A 17,332-nucleotide genomic window follows, 5' to 3' on the forward strand; every position below is an offset into this window, starting at 1 on the left:
GTTACCCCTCCCTAGTGTTTTATGTTGTAGAACTCTTTTGAAGTATCTTCTTCAACAAAGATATAGAGATGCCATAGGATCTTCTTAGTGTCCCCTTCAACTGTGATGTTGGGATGCTACATCCACAAGAGAAAACTATTTCTCTTTCTCATGCTACATCCACAAGAGAAACTATTTCTCTTTCTCATGCTACATCCACAAGAGAAACTACTTCTCTTCTACATGCTATTTCCACAAGAGAAATTAGCTCTTCCCTCTTGTCATCTAGATTAGCACTTGTTATCTTGCACTCTTGCGAAGTACCTTCTTGATGGTTTGCGAGTACAATTCCAAATGTACTCACGGCTTTGTCCCTGGCTATTTACTTGGCCAGACTTGGAGGAATTCGACAAATGAAGAGGGACTTGGACGACGTCTATGCGAGCTAGGAACGTCTTCCCAGTCAGTTGCCTGTAGGGTTTATGGCAGATGACTTGGGCTCTACGCTGTTGAAGTGATGATGCTACTCTGATGTTTAGTTAGGCCCTTCGAGGCTATTATGTAAGTATTGGTCATGTGACCGCATTGTAATTTTTATTATTCCGCTTTGTAATGGATGGTGTAATTTGATATCAGTTCGGTTATGTGTTCACGACGCACTGATCATGGGATCGTGAACTGTATACATAACAGGGAATTTCGGACAGCTAGTCCGGGGTCCACAGTGTTCCTCCCATGAGCCTCCGAAGTCTAGGGCACAAGCTCTAAGCATATCTTCTAATATCTGGTTTGTTCTCTCTATTTGTCCACCCGTCTGAGGATGATAGGCGGTGCTATAATCTAACTTAGATCCTAAAGCTTCATGTAGTTGCTTCCAAAATGCTGATGTGAACACGGATCCTCGATCTGACACGATCTTCTTGGGTACTCCATGTTTACTCATGATATCTTTGATGTAAAGATCGATGAGTTTCTCTCCTTTATCCCGCGGGTTTACTGCTAAGAAGTGTGCACTCTTCGTCAACCGGTCCACGATTACCCATATCATGTCCTTCTTTTTATTAGTCATGGGTAGTCCGGTGATGAAATCCATTCCTATCTCTTCCCATTTCCATTCTGGGATTTGTAAAGGTTGTAACTTTCCTGCCGGACTTTGATGTTCAGCATTCACTCTTTGGTAGGTATGGCATTCCGCCACGTATTGTGCTATCTCTCTCTTCATGTTATTCCACCAGAAAAATTCCTTGAGATCCATGTACATCTTTGTACTTCCCGGATGTATAGATTATGGTGTTTGATATGCTTCCCGGAGTATAACTTCCTTGATCTCATCAATATCCGGAACGTAAATCCTCTTCTGGAACCATAATGATCTCGACTCTCCTCTGTGAAATTCTGATGGTCTTCCCTTATCAATCCTTCTCATCTCCTCCACGATGAATGGATCGTCCAATTGACCCATGATTATCTCATTCTTTAAGTTAACACTTAGCTCATCGGCTACTTGTAAAGCCGATAGTCCTTCATGAGCTTCTTTTTCCCAAAGTTGTATCTGGGCTTGGCTTATTTCTTTCCTCAACTCCGGTGACAATTCTTGTTCCACTCCTCCAGTGCACTTTCTACTCAAGACATCTGCTACAACATTAGCCTTTCCTGGAGTATAATTGATGGTCAAATCATAATCCTTGATTAGTTCAAGCCATCTTTTCTGCCTCATATTGAGTTCCTTCTGAGTGAACAAGTACTTGAGACTCTTATGATCCGTATAGAGCTCACACTTGGCTCCATAGAGAAAATGTCTCCAAGTTTTCAGTGCAAAAACTACTGCTGCTAACTCTAAATCATGTGTTGGATAGTTCACTTCATGAGGTCTGAGTTGCCTCGATCCATAAGATATTACTTTCCGATCCTGCATGAGTACACAACCCAATCCATGTTTGGATGTGTCACAGTACACGGTGTAATCCTTGCCAACTTCCGGAACTGCTAACACCGGTGCTGTGGTGAGTTTCTCTTTCAGAGTCTGAAAACTCTTCTCACACTCATCAAACCACACAAATGGTGTGTTCTTCCTTAGCAGCTTAGTCATCGGTCCTGCTATCTTGGAGAATCCTTCAATGAATCTCCGATAGTATCCTGCCATTCCTAGGAATCCTCGGATTTCCTTGACAGTCTTGGGTGCTTCCCAATCTAAAACTGCTGATACCTTGCTCGGGTTAACAGCTATTCCATCCTTGCTAATGACATGACCAAGAAATTCTACTTGATCTAGCCAAAACTCACACTACTGAATTTGGCATAGAGTTGATGTTCTCTTAGTGTTTGCAACACTATCCTCAGATGTTCAGCATGTTCAGTTTTATCTTTGGAGTATATCAAGATATCATCGATGAATACGATGACAAACTTGTCTAGACATGGCATGAAGATCTTATTCATAAGATTCATGAAGATTGCTGGGGCATTGGTTAATCTAAAAGGTACTACTAGGTATTCATGATGTCCATACCTTGAGACAAAGGCTGTTTTAGGAACGTCTTCCTTCTTGATCTTAATCTGATGATAACCGGATCTTAGATCAATCTTGGAAAAGACTCCCGCGCCTCTAACTTGATCAAATAGATCTTGTATTCTAGGAAGTGGGTACTTGTTCTTGATAGTAACATTATTCAAATTCCTGTAGTCTCCGCACATCCTTCTGCCTCCATCTCTTTTATCCACGAAGATAACAGGTGATCCCCAAGGTGAAATACTCTCATGTATGAATCCTTTCTGTTCTAGGTCATCCAATTGCTCCTTGAGTTCTTTCAACTCCTTAGGCCCCATCTTATATGGTGCCTTAACAATCGGAGCTGTTCCTGGAATGAGGTCGATAGTAAACTCTATCTCCCTATCTGGTGGCATTCCAGGTAATTCCTTAGGAAAAACATCCTGTAATTCATTTACTACAGGTACATCCTCCAGCTTTACTTCCTTCATGCTATTCAGTTGTAGCTCTACTTCAATCTGTGTATGCTTATCTCCTTGGTAGATCATTCTACTTCCATCGGGGCTTTTCAAAGACACAGTCTTGTTCACACAGTCGATTAATTCTCCATTAGCCTCTAACCAGTTCATACCAAGAATGACATCAATGTCCTTCATCGGTAAAATGAATAGGTCTGCGTCAAACGCGCATTTATTGATCATAATGACTTGTCCTTGTTTGGTGTGGGTTACTACTATCGTTCCCCCAGCGGAAAGTATGGTTATGGGTGTATCTAGCTTAGTGCAACTAATCCCATGTTTGATGATGAATTGTTGAGAAATGAATGATGTAGTTGCACCAGTATCAAAAAGTACTTTGCCAGGATGAGTAAGTATCTAAAGCGTACCTATCACTGCCTGATCAGAGTTCACCACCTCCTCCAAGCTGGTGCAGTTCAACTTGCCGAAGGGTTTCTTGTTCTTCCAATTCCCTCTGTTGTTTCCGTCTCGGTTTCCTCCTCCATTATTTTTATTGGGGAAATCCTTCATCATGTGCCCCTCCTGACGACACCCAAAGCATATGATTCTGGGTTTACGACAATCCTTTGAGGCATGTCCTTTAAATCCGCAGACGCGGCAAATGACCTGGTTTGTGGCTTGGAATCCTTGATTTCTCCTCTGGTTGTTGTTGTTGTTGTTGTTGTTGTTGTAGTAGTAGTTGTTGTTGTTGTACCTTGGTTTGAAACTCAAGCCAGTATTAGGCTTGTTGCTGACATATCTCTTAGGCTCAAACTTGGCCTTCTTTCTCTTCTCCTCTTGCAGCTGCTTGAAATCATCTTCAAGAGTGATGGCTGCATCCACCAACTCCTGGAACTCTGTTGCTCTCATCATTCTGAGCTGTACTTTGAACTGGGGACTTAATCCCCGCAAGAACCTCTTCTTCTTTTTGTCCTCGGTGTTGACCTCCTCAACGGCATACCGAGACAGTTTGGAAAACTCCCTGACATAAGTCATGATGGCCTTATCTTTCTGCTCGACGCTTCAATTCCACTATACTTTCAGGGTGACAAGGTATTAACTTGTCAATGCCTACGGGTTGTAGACTAGGGTTTAGTTGGAAGTAGAGGGCAAGTAGATCTCGAAGGTTTCAGCCAAAAAGTACTCGACGATTATGAAAACTAGGGTTTGAGAAACAATGATTCGATGATTTCTTTGTCCCTCGATTCCCCCTTATATAGGAGGTGGAGTCGAGGGATTCGTGTTGTACATGTTACAGAGTCCGGGAGGGTTTCCAACTCATCCTGCAAGATTACAAACATCATCTCCTAATACAACTCTAGCTTTCCTTAATATCAACTTGAGCTTCTGACTCTTCTTATTCTTCGGGTCGTGGGCCTTCAGTAAACCCCGGGTACTATCTTCGGCAGGCCCATTGGGGATGCCTATGTCAGTAGCCCCCGAGATTTTGCTTGAATCGTAGAGTCAGGGAAAATCTCCTCTGTTTATTTTTACTCGACAACTTAAAACTTCTCTATATTTCTTCATATGAATTTCTATATTGTGCAGGGATAATGGTAGTTGGGGCTAGTTCATCTGACGGATCAGGTACTAGTTAACTGTTCTAGTGGCAATCCGCAAAAACCTACTTCAAGATCACGTCCCTGGACATGATCTCGGGATACTGGTGTAAACTTCGACAGGTGCCGCTTAAGGTCTTACCATTATGTCGAGTCCCAGTCATATTTATCGGGTACCTAACGCATCCGTTAGGATTTTTCTTCGTATCTGTTGATACGGATAAAAGTAGCAAACCGACGTCAGAGATGGCACCACGCCACACAGAACGGATCTGGGGTCTTACCTTCGCAAAGTTTTGCGGCATTCAGAAATTGTTCGCAACTTTGGCGTTCTGAGAATATATTGTCGAGTGCTTATTCGGCTGTTGGAATGGCACATTTTATTGAGTCAACGGATGACTTATATTGCTCTCCCGATGGGAGTATATGTAGAGTTACTTATAACTCGAAATATACTCTCTTGTTCTTCTATCTTTCTTTTTTATAATTTCATCGGGCACGCGAACAGCGTTCCCGATGGGAGTAGCCCCCGAGTCTACAGCCAAGGATTTGTGCTTGCTTGTAGGCTCCACGCTTTATGCCGCTATATTTTCTTTCTCTCCCGAAATTTTCAAATCTCTCGGGTGCGCGAACAGTGCTCCCGATGGGAGTAGCCCCCGAGGCTATGAGCAAATATTTGTATTTGATCATAGGCTCACGCCATTTCTATTTTGTCTTTCTCGAATTTTTCATTTTTCCAAAGTAGCCCCCGAGCATTTGATCAAAAACTTGTATTTGATCAAAGGCTCTCCAATATTTTTTGTTGTCGCCTTTTTTATGAAGCTGTGAAGCCGAATTTTCCTCCTGCTAAAGTGACGTCATTGCTGACGATAGCCACGACTGCAGTTCCTGAAATCGCGAGAAGTTCTCTCTCGCTGCCTTGCAGGCCCAAACTACGCATCATATTGACACGTCGTGCAAGTGGGGGACACACGTCCTCCGCTTTTCCTGGCGCACGCACTGTAACTCCTCCAGGGTGAAATTACTTTTTTACCCCTGTTCCACGTGGACATCATCTACCGCACACTTTTTCCATCCGACGGTACGCCGCTTTGCCGCACCTCTATATAAGATCCCCTTCTTCTTCCTCGAGCACTTTCGCTCGCGCCGCTCTCCTGCTCTCCTCTGCAAAAATCTCCTCTTGCGCCCCATAGTTCCCTGAGCTCCACTTCCTTCGAGCTGTACTCCTGCACCATTGTTGATGCCACCGCGCAGACTAACAAGGCACAGCACGCCAGAATCAACCATGGCTTCCGCGGATCTGGGGAGCGCTGAATGGGAGAGATCCAAAATCTCTACCCAAGACATCAACCTCCTGAAGAAACTGGGGATAAGCAAGAAACCCAAGGCGCTGTGCTTCCCCAGCGAAGAGAGCTACCCAACCCCTCCAATGGAGTACCGGGTTAGTTTTGTCGATCATCTCATCCGCGGCCTTTCTGCCCCCATTCACCCTTTTCTTCGGGGGTTGCTTTTTGTTTATGGACTGCAACTTCATCACCTCACACCCAATTCTATCCTCCAAATTTCCATCTTCATCACCCTATGTGAGTCCTTCCTCGGCGTCCAGCCTAACTGGGCGTTGTGGAAGCGTATTTTCTTCTGTCGCCGCAATGGCTCTCCCAATGTCGCCTATAACATAGGCGGCATTGTTATCTGCGTTCGCCCCGATGTCGATTACTTCGATGTTAAATTCCCTGACTCAGTTCAAGGGTGGTGCAAGAAGTGGCTATACATCCATGAGGAGAACCATGGATGTGCTGAAGACAACATCCCTCCTTTTGACGGTGCTGAGAAAATCTATCGCCGCCGCTCCTGGGATGCAGAGGCTACCGAAGAAGAAAAAACGGCGACGGAGGCATTGATGACCCGCATCCACGAGTGATGTCTACGCCCCCCTCCTTTTCCTGTAGACAGTGTTGGGCCTCCAAGAGCAGAGGTTTGTAGAACAACAGCAAGTTTTCCCTTAAGTGGATCACCCAAGGTTTATCGAACTCAGGGAGGAAGAGGTCAAAGATATCCCTCTCATGCAACCCTGCAACCACAAAGCAAGAAGTCTCTTGTGTCCCCAACACACCTAATAGGTGCACTAGTTCGGCGAAGAGATAGTGAAATACAGGTGGTATAAATATATATGAGCAGTGGCAACGGCACCAGAAAAGTGCTTTGCCCAGGACAGTAAACAAGCAGTAGTAACGCAGTAAAACAGTGAACAAGCAGCGATAGCAGTATTTAGGAACAAGGCCTAGGGATTACACTTTCACTAGTGGACACTCTCAACATTGATCGAATAATGAATAACTCTTTCTCATATGTGCTACATACACTCTTTTGTTGGATGATGAACACATTGCGTAGGATTACACGAACCCTCAATGCCGGAGTTAACAAGCTCCACAATTCAATGTTCATATTTAAATAACCTTAGAGCATAATAGATCATTGCAAAATAAACCAAGAACTAACATAGTGCACACACTGTCCACATTACACTATGAAGGAGGAATAGATCACATCAATACTATCATAATGATAATTAACTCCACAATCTACAAGAGATCATGATCATAGCCTACGACAAGAACCACATGGTGCACACACTAGTCACCTTTACACCATGCAGGAGGAATAGACTACTTTAATAACATCACATGAGTAGCACACAACTAGTAGCGATACAAAGCTCATCATATGGATCTCAATCATGTAAAGCAGCTCATGAGATCATTGTATTGAAGTACATAGGAGAGAGATTAACCACATAGCTACCGGTACAGCCCTGAGCCTCGATGGAGAACTACTCCCTCCTCATGGGAGCAGTAGCGGTGATGAAGATGGCGGTGGAGATGGCAGCGGTGTCGATGGAGAAGCCTTCCGGGGGCACTTCCCCGTCCCGGCGGCGTGCCGGAACAGAGACTCCTGTCCCCCAGATCTTGGCTTCGCGATGGCGGCGGCTCTGGAAGGTTTCTGTGGGTTTCGTCGAACGTGATAGGGTTTTCGCGACGGAGGCTTTAAATAGGCGGAAGGGCAGCCTCGGAGGGGGCCTGGGGCCACCACACCATAGGGCGGTGCGGCCCCCCTCTGGCCGTGCCAGGGTGTAGTGTGGGGCCCCCAGGGCTTCCCTCTGGCGGCTCTCGGGTGTTCTGGATGCTTCCGGGCAAAATAGGAACCTGGGCGTTGATTTCGTCCGATTCCGAGAATATTTCGTTACTAGGATTTCTGAAACCAAAAACAGCAGAAAACAGGAACTGGCACTTCGGCATCTTGTTAATAGGTTAGTTCCAGAAAATGCACGAATATGACATAAAGTGTGAACAAAACATGTCGGTATTGTCATAAAACAAGCATTGAACATCAGAAATTATAGATACGTTGGAGACGTATCAACGAGCTGGAAAACACCCGCGGCAAAGAGCTGTCGGGTATCCAGATCACGGCGTACTTCCTTAGAATCAGAGTGCAGCCTCTACAGGCTCGCAAAAATCCCCTCTGGAGGTATGCTGGCGACAATGATGTGGATCGGTTGTCGGTTGATTTGTCGGTCAAGGACTTAGAAAAGCTTGTCCGAAAAATCTCCTCCCTAACCTCGAAAGATCCTGTCCCTTCTTCTTGTCGCGTAAAACCATATAGCGCCACCAATGCGCTTCCCCAGGTAACCTTTGTCGACTGGCTCATTTTTGTTTGCCACCCTTTATATAACTCTTTTGTTGACGCCTCCCTTTGTTTTTCTACAGAACCATCCAGATCTTGTCTCGCTTCCTCCTCTTCCTGAAGGTGGAGAAGTCGAAGAACGAGCTGTTGTCACTGATGACAACCAAGATGCTCCTTCTTTTGAGAATGAACCCGCAGGTTTCTCGAAAATCTGCGGGATCCTCTGAAAAGGAGGCTGCCTCTGAGGCTACCACATCAGCACAGTATCCTCCTCCTGCTGTTTCTCCGAAGAACAAAAGGAAAAGGGCTGATGTCGAAGATTCCGGCACCTCCAAAGCCGAAGAAGCTGCTCCTTCACGTCGGAAGGCAGCTTTCGATCCATACCTTGAAGCCCTCGTCAGTTCGTAAGTCACCTTTTGTTTCTTACTTTTTTGCTACTTGAAGTTTTTTTTTGGCCTATCTTGCTTCTTATATTGCCACCATTTAATCATAGTGGTGACGAGGAAGAAATGCCAGCTTTTGATGCGACTGCTCGAACGAGTACGTCGCATACTTTAGTTGTTTCTGAAGTGCAAGTTGAAGGAGAAGAATCTTCGCCTCCTCAACAAAACACCGACGCTCCTACTCCTCCTGCAAGCCCCCTTGTCCCTTTACCAAAAAGGGCAGGGGTTGAAACAATCATGGAGCCTACCCTACAATTGGGTAGCTCCTCGACTCCTCTTTTGGATGACGTAAGTCCTTAAATTCTTTCTGATACTGTCGATTTTTTCTCTATTTGCTTCTTTGTGCTATCACATTTTTTCCCATACCGATGCTTTCTTTCTCTATCTTTCTTTGATAGCCTGTGATTAAGGAGTTCATCCGCTTCGGTGCCCAATTCGTTGGGTACCGCGAGTACGCTAGCAAAGCCGAAGGTACTGACTCCCTGCTTTCATTTGCCCATGCCTTCTTGCTCCTTTGTCATCGTGTTTTTGACTTATTTTTGACTATTTTGGCAGAAAAACTTGCGGAGGCCAACAAATTTGCCGACACGCTTGCTCAGAAATTAGAGCAAAGTGAGGCGGCTCGTAAGAAGGCCGAATCTGATGCTAGTAAAGCTAGGGTAGAGGCTGACAAGGCCAAGGCAGAAGCTGTTGGTGTCGTAGATCTTCAAAAGAGGCTTCATGACGCCGAAACTGCCTTGAGCGAGCATAAAACCGCACAAGCTGCTCGTGAAGAGGCGATCCTCAAGCGTTTGGACTCGCAAAATCGGCGCTTTGTCAGTAAGTTCCCGATCTATTTTGCCTTCCTTGGACTTGCTTTTGTTTACTTGTTTGTTGACCAACATATTTTTTCCTCGACAGGGAAAACAAACCAAGAATTTGAACTTGAAGATCCTGACAACGATCCCCTCCTCGACGCACTCTCTGTCCTTGAGTTTCACGGAACAGAAACCCGTGAAGGCATTGATCAGGCCCAAGAAGGATTGTCGCGGCTCTACCCTTACTTCTTCCCGAAGAAAAAGGAACCCGCGACTTTCCTTGCTCTTGCCAAGGACTTTAATGCGCCAGAAGATCTTGGACTAAAGCTGCGCCAAGAGAATATGAAGATTGTCGTTGAAAGCACTGTCGCCCTGGTTGCTGACAGTCAACAAAACATCAACTGGACCAAGGTTGGCGACACACATGAGATGGAGACCACGAAGTGGCGATCGCTGATCAAGGCTGCGAAGCCCAACACAAAGAAGATCCTTGCTTATCTTGGATTCAAGCCCACTCCTGCTCCTAGCTCGTCGAAGCCGGAGGTCTAGTAGAATGCCCTTATCTTTTTCTGTTTTTATTTCTACTGCTTCTTTTGATGTTGTCATCGTAGTAACTTTGGCGACAACCGTCGTAGTAATTCTTTTGAAAAACTCCCTCTGTAATATCTGTGTAAATGTCCGGAAGATCAATGGAATTCTATCTTGAGTGATCATTGATATTGAAATTTTCTTTTCCAGTTGATATTTGATAACTACTCCGCAAATCCTCATCCTGCCGATACTTCTCCTGCTTCTTCCTTCTCGAAGAGAACACTTGTCGATGATAACCTTATCGAAGGTTCTTCGAGTAAACACTTGTCGCAAGATTTGCAAGAACTTCGCCAACAACTTCAATCCATGAAAAAGCAAACTCTTGCGATGATGGAGCAATCCCGCAAAGCATCCGAAAGAGAGAAAATTGCTCTTCAACAAGCTAAAGAAGCCATAGCTGCCAAAGACGCTGCTATTTCGGAAGCTGAAAAAGCAAGTGCTCGAGAAAATAATATGCTCGAGCTAATGACTGAAGCTAGTGTGGATATGTTAGGTATGTTTTTCGACCTAACACTGTCTCTGCTTTTTGCTGTACCCCCCTTTTCTTTTTGAATTTCTTGCTCTGTCGCTCAATAGGTTCTGTTCTCGACACTGCTGCTGAAGAAGAAAGGGTGAAAGTGAGAACGAACCTCCTCGTTAATCTTTCTCTTAACCATGGCTGCCTGTTCTGGGCCACTCCCGAGCGAACCCAACAGATTGTCAGGTTCCAAGATCGCGCCTGTCAGGTTCGCGAATTTCTTAACTTCTGCACGAGAACCTTGACCCTTGTTTACAAGACTCTGTTCCCTCGAGATGAAGCTCCCGAAACTCTTCTTGGATTGATGGAAAAATTCAGAGATGCCCCTCATATTCATAACTTTGTGCGAGCTCAGTTGACTGCTGGAGCAAGATTCGCCATGATCATGATACGTATTTGCCATCCCAAATTGGACCTGACGAAGATTGTCGCTGACTGCTTGGCCAAAAAATCTCGACGAAAAAATAACATTGACGCCATCAATGACATGGTGACTCCTGTGGCCGAAGCGATGATGGATGAACTTCTTCGGATGGATTCTGAATTCTTCGTCAAGGGGACCTATGCTGAGCATAAGACAACCAAAGGTTTATCCATAGATAGTATATTAGGCCTTGACTGAGTTGTACTATACGGCGAAAAGTTATGTCTATATTGTTTTGTCGAATTCTTTTGAATTGATGAAGTTGTCTATATTGTAAAGTGTAATCTATATTGTGAAGCCCCCGAGCCTTTGGCCGGAGCTTATACTATTTTGTTATCTCGAAGATTTTTCTTTTTTGCGAGAATATATATATTTTACTGTCGATGGGTTATGAGCCCCCGAGCCTGTCGAAGAAAAAAGATGTATCTCATCACTATCTTTTACTATATTGCAGCACCGCGAGCCCGCCTCATTAAAAACCTTTCCAGCCCCACTCGGTGCCCTGAAAAGGAAAAGAGTGCGTCTAAAAACTCGCGGGAGTTTCAGTACATTGTATTTTTACAAAGGAGGACTATATTTCGGCTCTATGCGTAGAAACGCCTAAGCTGCGCCACGTTCCAGGGGTTTTTCTCGGGAACCCCTGTCTTCTTGTCCTTGATCCTGTATGCTCCTCCTTCGATTACTTCTGTGACGACGTAAGGGCCCAGCCATGGTGACTCGAGCTTTTCAGTACTTTGCTGATTGAGCCGTAGGACCAAATCTCCGACCTGGAAAGATCTTGGCCGTAATCGTCGACTATGGTAGTTTTTCAGGTCCTGCTGGTACTTGGTGACTCGTGATAGTACTTCATCTTGAGCTTCGTCGAGTGCATCCACATCGTCCTCCAAAGCTTTTCTTGAGGTTTCCTCGTCATACTCTGTGACTCTTGGTGAGTCATGCTCTATTTCAATCGGTAGTACTGCCTCAGCTCCATGGACTAGAAAGAACGGAGTTTCTTGTGTCGCCGTATTTGGTGTTGTTCGAATACTCCACAGGACACTTGGCAGTTCTTCTGGCCAGGTATGTCGAGCCTTTTCAAGCGGTCCTAGCATGCGCTTTTTAATACCATTGCAGATGATACCATTGGCTTTCTCGACTTGACCATTGGTTTGCGGGTGCCCAACGGACGCGAAGTGCAATTTGATGCCTACTTCTGTGCAGTATGCCTTGAACTCCTTAGACGTAAAGTTACTGCCGTTGTTTGTGACAATGCTATGAGGTACTCCAAACCGAAAAACGATGCCCTTCACGAATTTTATTACTGACGCTGCATCTGGTGAATTTATCGGCTTCGCTTCTATCCACTTGGTGAATTTATCGACAGCAACCAACATGTATTCGTATCCTCCTGGCGACGCTTTGTGCAATTTGCCCACCATATCGAGTCCCCATTGGGCAAAAGGCCAAGACAATGGTATTGGCATCAATTCTGCTGCCGGTGAGTGGGGTTTTGCGGCAAACCTCTGGCACGCGTCGCTGGTTCGCACTATCTCTTTTGCATCCTCGATTGCTGTCAACCAGTAAAATCCAGCCCGAAAAACCTTGGCCGCAATAGCTCGACTACTCGCGTGGTGACCACATATTCCCTCGTGTACGTCCTTTAATATTATCCTTCCTTCTTCGGGAGTAACGCACCTTTGCAGGACGCCCGAAATACTTCGCTTGTACAACTCCCCTTTGACCACTGTGAAGGCTTTGGACCGTCGAATAACTCGCCTTGCTTCAACTGGATCGTCAGGTAGTTCTTTTCTCAGGATATACGATATGTACGCTTGCATCCATGGGACTTCTACCATCATCACCAGCTCCTGGTCCTCTTCTTCATCTAGAATTTTTTTGAGAGGCGCGGAAGTTTTCTCCTCCTTCATCTTCTTCTGCGCCTTCTTTGTCTTTGTGGATCTTTCAGCTATTTCTTCCCAAAACACGCCTGGCGGAATTGGGAGGCACTGCGACCCGATGTTTGCAAGAACGTCGGCTTCATCATTGCTCAGCCTACTGATGTGATTTACTTCGCATCCATCAAACAGCTTCTCAAGCTCGTTGTACACTTCCTTGTATGCCACCATACTATCATTGACTGCATCACATTGGTTCATAACCTGCTGAGCTACCAATTGTGAGTCGCCAAAGATTTTTAGTCGAGTTGCGCCACAAGCTTTTGCCATCTTCATCCCATGTATAAGGGCTTCGTATTCTGCTTCATTGTTAGATGCGTTTGGGAACGTCATCCGTAGGACATATGTAACACCCCAACTTTTGCAACCTTGTTTTGTTGTCCTTAGTGCAAAAATTAGGGGGAACAAAAACTTTTTCTATAGACTAATTAAGATGAATTGCCTTGATCTGTTTGTTATGATGAATTGCCTTGATCTGTTGGGAGATGTATTGTCTTGATTTGCTTGTTGAGTTTTGTTTTGAGCTACCCTTAATAACAACACCTCTAGTGGTTAAACAAGCAACTCACTAAATAAAACACATGGTGGCTTAGGAAGAATTGTTTTTCTTTTTAGTACATCAAACCTCCCTCCTGATGACAACATGAGTGTGCCATCTTGATTTTTTCTCTTTGTGGTACAAGATAGCTCAATCATCCTTAATTCAAAACTTGAGATCGTCTACCCCGAGCTACATCCCTCTCTTATACCCACTCATCCTTGTTGGTTTTGAGGCCATGTCGACCATCTGTGTTGACAGGCTTAAAATGTCCAGACTTTGGCAATTGATTCTCTAAGCACCCACAACTGTTATTGTTGACTTCAAGGCATGGATCCCATCTATGCAACACCCTCTTCAACCTCCACGTCTTGCATGTCTCAGTCAATCCTTGCAACTCATATATTTAACTTGATCTGGTATCCTATCCCATGTTTCAGCACCAGATCACTTCTTCCTCTTTTACCTATTGTTTTTGTTTTCATCCAAGTTTATCTTCACAAAACCAAGAGTGGGAATGATGGATACATTTTGTAGCCATCATCTACACTTGAGAACACTTCTCCCTAAATTAGTTCTCTTTCTCAAAAACCTACTATTTCCTTCTCTGGTTTTGACCACAAAACCACTTCTAGTTTTATTAAAGCTTCTCAAAATATTTCTTCAAAGAAAACAAGGAAATAAAATGGGTTTTGTTTTTCATCTCATTTCTGCCAAGTGCTGATTTCTAAAACATTATTTTCTATCTTGCTTTCTTTTCAGCAAAAGGCTTGTTTATGATACCCATACCATTTCTTGTTTTTCCTCTTGCTTATTTTACATTTGAGAAAACTCTACTTTACTTGAGGAAGTAAGTAGAACATTTTAAACTCCTATGTTCCAATTAGTTCTCTCAACATTTTCAAATTCCATTCCACTTGAGTTCATTCCCAATTGTCCCTAGACAATTGAGGTGTTTCAAATACTTTTCAAACAAGTTCTATTTCAAATGACAACTCTTGCACATCTTGTGTACATCTCTGATCTACCCCATAATGTTCCTTCATCCTCCAACTCTTGATCAAGTAGATGATCTCTTGATACTTTCTATTGGACTCCCTTCAACTAAACCCTAGACTCAGGGAGTAATTCAAATCCCTCCCAATTGACCTCTTATTTGAAGAACAAGTTATATTTCATCATACCCATCTCGATCCTCTATTCTTTTCCATCACTACCTTGACCTCATGAATTGAAGATTTATGTCACCTTCATACTCCTTTTTATCTATATGTATCTATATCTTTTATCATCATCAAAGTCACTCATTGACTTTATCTTCTCAACATCATGCCTTGGTCTATACACATGAATGTTGTGCACCTTTCTCATTGTTCACTTGTTTGGCAAGATTGTAGCCGACCAATTTGGGTATGCATTCAAATTTCGGCCAGCCATTTCCTCCTCACTTTCTTCTCTTGCAAGCCTTGACTCCCAACTACCCCAACAAATAAATGGGCAGCCACCCACCATAGCCAATCAAAGAAGGAGGCAGCCACCATCCTCCCTCTTTATAAGGAGGTTGGCCGGCCACTCCACCTCCCCTTTGCTCATTTTTCTCACTCTCCACTCCCTCACACTCTCCCCCTGCCCTCCACCATGAGCTGCTGCTCCTCCTAGCAACCATGGCCGGCCATGGCCATGAATATCCACCAAGATGAAGCTCCCCTCCTCCCTCAAGCTCCTCCTCACCATGAGAGCCTCCCTCTCCATCTTCTCCCCAACCCTAGATGGTTTAATCTCCTCTTCTTCTTCCTCCATTGCTAAGATTGGATCTTGATGCAGGTGCATGTTGGTCCAAGCATGGAGAAGCTTGAGCAATCCTCAGATCTGAAGTTCTTGAGCAAAGTTCGTCCAAATCCCTGCAGTAATTTCTGCTATCTTGCTGTTTCAGATTCTGGTACGAACTTGTAAAATCCACCAAATCTCGTGTGCAGATCCAAATCGAGTGATTCAAAGTTCCGTGGATAGGTATTCAAAAGATCTACAACTTGGCGTTGGTCTCATCCTCAAATTCGTTACAGATTCTCCCTGGTAAATAAAGTTCTGGAAACATGCAGATTCACTGTCTGTTAGATTTGTTCCGTTTTACAAAACCTTTTTGAGCAAACTCAACTGCGGGTGAAGGCCCTCTTCAATACCTTCAATTTGGCTGTGGTTTCACTTCGATTGACCTCCTGAAACTGAAATGGTTCACAGATCAAGATCTGGACAGATCTGGCTTTGTCGAATTAAACCAGGAGCTTGGGAACGAATTTTTGAATGAAACAAATTGGGTAAGAACCAGCTTTTCAATACCTTTCCGATGCAGCTGACCTCATATTTTATGATCCGTGTATGATTTGTGGTGAATTAAACTTGTTCTGTGTGTTCTGCAGACATGGCTGTTAGCTTTTAAATCACCAAAAATGCATTTTTGAACCTAATTGAGTGATTCCAGTTCTGTAGGACTACTGAATGTTTTCTTAATCATCTCAAACAAGTTTCAAACCTTTATCTATGCTGTAACTCCAGAGGTGAAGCAAATGGTATAGACATGCAGTAATCTTGTCAATCCATTTGTGAGAGTTTCAGAAACAATTTGAACCCAAATCCAATTGTATGTGCATCTCTGTTTAGATATCTTTCAAATGCCAGTGGTCTCATATTTTTAGGATTTTTCTACGATTTATGGCTTACAGATCTTGTTTTCTGTACAGTCAGATTCAAAGAAATTCCTAAAATTGTAGGTTTAATATTTTGGGGTGATTCCAATTGGGTTAGTCTTGTATTAGTATTGGCTATCTAGGAAAAATTGTATTAGTCCCTGTTCATGCATATTTGTTACTGTTGGTAATGTATGTGTGTGACATGCATTGTTGAAGCCAAACTTTTCGGTTTATTTAAAACCCTTGACCAACTCTTTTTATTAGAAATGGGCAACCTCTGTTTTATGCTTGCAAAACAAAACCTCTGCAATTTAACATTAGCTCTTTTGTTTTGCTTAAGTTTTCAAATGGTAGGGCATATTATTTGTTTCCTATTCTTGTGTGGTGTTATGTGAGCAAACTAAGTTAGGAAAACTGTTTTCTACTTTTCCAAAAATGCTTGAAAATGTTTTGTGAATGTATTTGATGTCAAACTAATGCCCTTGTCCTCTTTATGATGTTATCTACCAGGGGATGTTTGGGTTATACCATGGTGATAACCGAGAGAGGCAATTGCTAAGTTGTGATACTCTCATACCTTTACTAGGTAAATAACATGGGTTTTCTTTAAGTTGTTTGTGGTATCTATAAGCCCTTTGTATGGTAGCTCTTTATTGAATGGTTAAATTATGGTTGTTGTATGTTTGTTTTGTTGGTGCAATGTGATTGATTGTGTTCCTTTTATATTTTCCGGCGATAGACGCGAGCAATTCCGGAGAAGAAGAAGAAGTGGATTGGACAAGGTTTTTATTTATATTGTTGGAATTCTTTTGATGGAGTTGAAGAAGTCCAGGGACAAATAAGCCAACCAAGGCAAGCCATCTTTTGATCTCTGATTTGGTGTCCAGTTGGACGTCATTTGTTGATATCCAAAGCACCTTGATTCTATGTGTGTTGATCTCTCTTTTATTGTCATCTATGTATGGTTGCTAGTGGGGTACTCCCTAGTGGTGATACTCCACTACTATCTTTGTGTTTTGGGATGCATGGAATTATGGCCATGCTATTCCACTTGGTTAGCTTGTATGCTCACTTGAGCATGCCTCTTATCGGGATAATAACTTACACCACACCCACCCCCTTTTTGTAGTATAGAGGTATTAATATCATGATCTTGGTATATTCTCAACTTGAGAGGAATATGCCTTTGTA

The 17,332-nt window shown here is 43.7% G+C and overlaps 1 long non-coding RNA gene across 1 annotated transcript; it reads left to right on the forward strand.

Moving 5' to 3' along the window:
* The first annotated feature begins 15,105 nt into the window (after positions 1-15,105).
* Positions 15,106-16,989, forward strand: LOC139837581 (uncharacterized). The gene is made up of 5 exons (XR_011754119.1): positions 15,106-15,341; positions 15,431-15,527; positions 15,693-15,769; positions 16,652-16,727; positions 16,881-16,989. It is a non-coding gene; the product is annotated as an uncharacterized lncRNA (long non-coding RNA).
* Positions 16,990-17,332: the final 343 nt, after the last annotated feature.

This window comes from Lolium perenne, chromosome 3 (assembly GCF_019359855.2).
Source record: "Lolium perenne isolate Kyuss_39 chromosome 3, Kyuss_2.0, whole genome shotgun sequence".
Classification (NCBI taxonomy): domain Eukaryota; kingdom Viridiplantae; phylum Streptophyta; class Magnoliopsida; order Poales; family Poaceae; genus Lolium; species Lolium perenne.